The following is a 2945-nucleotide window of genomic DNA, read 5'->3' as shown; positions in this document are numbered from 1 at the left end:
AAGGTGTTTGTACCTTAACTGTTAACGACAGGTCATTAAGAATCATGTTAAGAAAGAAGAGAATAATTTTAGGAAAATAATGTCAACATTTGGCTGTAAATTATGTTCCAAGGAATATTGTGCATTACGTAGGTGACGACCGTGACAAATTAACCGATGTTGACACTGAGATGTTAAGCATCGATGAAAAGGTTATGGAATCGGAATACTTGTTAATTCAACAACAGATAAAGTTAAGTGGAGTGTTAAGATCATATTTGCCTGTATTTAATAAGAAGCCAGGCATAATTAAGAACTTCGAATATCACATTGACATCTATCCTCATAATACATTTTGTAAGACGAGATACGCGATCCCTTGTTCAAAAAGAGAAGCAGTGACGAAGGAAATCAAGATGTTAGACTGGGATATTATAGAAACTTCAAATTCCGAGTACTATAGCCCTCTTTCAGCTGTAACTAAAACAAATGGAGAAATACGTTTAGTTTTAGATGCGAGAGATATTAATAAAATAATTAAACCAGTAAGGACTCGTCCCGAAAACCTTGAAGAACTCATACAAAAATTCCATGGAGTGAAGTTTTTGACCTCTCTTGATCTCAAAAGTTCATACTGCCAAACAAAAATCTCTAAAGATTCAAGAAAATATACCGCTTTTATGTATTTAGGTAGAAGCTATCAGTTTAAGGTAATGCCGTTTGGGTTAAACATCAGCGGTAGTGTATTTATATCAGCTCTAGACAAGGTGATCGGTCTAGATCTGTTGGAACGTGTTACGGTGTATGTAGATGATTTATTAATTGCCACAGAAACCTGGGCAGAACACCTTGAATTATTAAATCGTGTATTTGCAAAATTCTTGGAGTATGGAGTGACAATTAATTTGGCTAAATCAAAATTCGGTAGAAATTAAATTTCTTGGTCATATAGTTACACCAGAGGGAATAGTAACAAACCCTAAGAAGTCAGACGCAATTAAAAATTGCCCGTATCCTAACAATAGGAAGCAACTAAAATCATTCTTAGGATTAGCGTCCTTTTCCAGGAAATTTATCCCGCATCAGTTGTTAAATAAAGAATGCTTGTTACAATTGTTGAGGAAACATATACCATGGCATTGGACTGCTGCTTGTAGTCAAGCTTTTGATGAAATACGTAGCATTCTAGTTAATGCTCCGCTGCTGCATCATCCGCGAATGGAAGAGGATTTTGTCATCTCGACTGATGCATCAGAGACGGTATTGTGGGCTACGTTATTTCAAATGGTTGACGAAACTAATGTAGATACTATTAAAATAATTGCCTTTGCTAGTAGAATACTCTCCAATTGTGAACGTTCATACTGTATCACCGAACTAGAAGTAGTAGCGATAATATGAGCGTTGAGGAAATTCCGATACTTCGTGTATGGTAGGAAAATAGTCATATATTGTGACAACAAAGCTGTCACCTTTCTTATGTCTAGTAAAACGTTACATGGACGACTTACACGATGGGCATTAGTGTTACAAGAATACAACATAACAATTAAGCACGTCAAGTGTCGCGACAACGTCGTGACAGACGCGTTGTCAAGGCTACCAACAACTAAATCTAGTGAAATCGAAGAAGAACGAATCGTAGATTTTAAGGTAATGATGCTTGAAACTGTCCCATATACGAAGGAAGTGAGTTAGATGTGTTCACACCTGGAACAGATACAAAGAATAGATTGTAGATGGAAGAAAATTATAAGTAATTTAAGTACTGGCAAGGATGATACAATTAAAAATCACTATAGAATAAAAGAAGGTGTGTTGTTTTATCGAAAGGGTGAGAGAGAGGGAGATGGAGAATCTGTATTCCTGATAAGTATGTTGAGTGTATTTTGTGGTTTACCCATGTTCGTTGAGGTTATTTTGGAGCGCAGAAATGCGTTATGGAGTTACAGGAATTATGTTTCTTTCCAAATCTGTTAAAGAGAGCTCTAAGGGTGTTGAAAAGAAATAAGATCTGTCAAAGAGCGAAAGCAGTTGATTATGGCATGAAAGGTGTTTTGCATCCAATAGTACCTAAGGAACCACTGAGTATAGTATCATGCAATACATCTGGACCCTTTCCAAAATCCAAGGGTAATTTTAAGTATAGCTTTGCCATGTATGATTTATTTTCAAAACATGTTAAGTTGTATCCGCTGCGATCAACTAATGTCAGACCGATGTTAAGGAAAATCCAAGACGACTATTTGGTAAACGTAGGTAAACCGACGAGGTTGACTTCCGATAATGCCTCTTACTTTAGAAGTAAGATGTGGTGTGACGCTATGAAGCCATGGGGGGTGCCTCATATGTTCATCTCTCGCTTCAGCCCGTCGGGGAACCCAATAGAAAGAATATTCCGAGAATTCAATAGATTTATAAGGACGTATGTAGCAAAGAACACCATCGATGGGTAAAGCTAATAGATAGTTTTGAAAAAATGTACAACGAACTACCACACCTATCGACTGGTTATTCGCCAAATTAACTCTTATTTAATAAACAGAGTAACGATAATTGGCTTGGTACGTTACCATCTGGCAACGGCCTTGCCGCAGTGGATACGCCGGTTCCCGTGAGATCACCGAAGTTAAGCGCTGTCGGGCGTGGCCGGCACTTGGATGGGTGACCATCCAGCCGCCATGCGCTGTTGCCATTTTTCTGGGTGCACTCAGCCTCGTGATGCCAATTGAGGAGCTACTCGACCGAATAGTAGCGGCTCCGGTCAAAGAAAACCATCATAACGACCGGGAGAGCGGTGTGCTAGCCACACGCCCCGCCTATCCGCATCCTCAACTGAGGATGACACGGCGATCGGATGGTCCCGATGGGCCACTTGTGGCCTGAAGACGGCGTGTACACGTTACCAAATATAAACCAGAGTCAAATAAATCACCAAGAAGTGTTACGAAAGACATATTTAAGAT

At 39.1% G+C, this 2945-nt stretch overlaps 1 pseudogene; it reads left to right on the top strand.

Annotated features, from left to right (window-relative positions):
- The first annotated feature begins 2557 nt into the window (after positions 1-2557).
- LOC124723288 lies at positions 2558-2674 on the top strand (annotated as a pseudogene).
- Positions 2675-2945: the final 271 nt, after the last annotated feature.

This window comes from Schistocerca piceifrons, chromosome 1 (assembly GCF_021461385.2).
Source record: "Schistocerca piceifrons isolate TAMUIC-IGC-003096 chromosome 1, iqSchPice1.1, whole genome shotgun sequence".
Lineage (NCBI taxonomy): Eukaryota > Metazoa > Arthropoda > Insecta > Orthoptera > Acrididae > Schistocerca > Schistocerca piceifrons.
The sequence above is the reverse complement of the archived record's forward strand: the minus strand, read 5'-3'. Positions and strand labels throughout refer to the sequence as shown.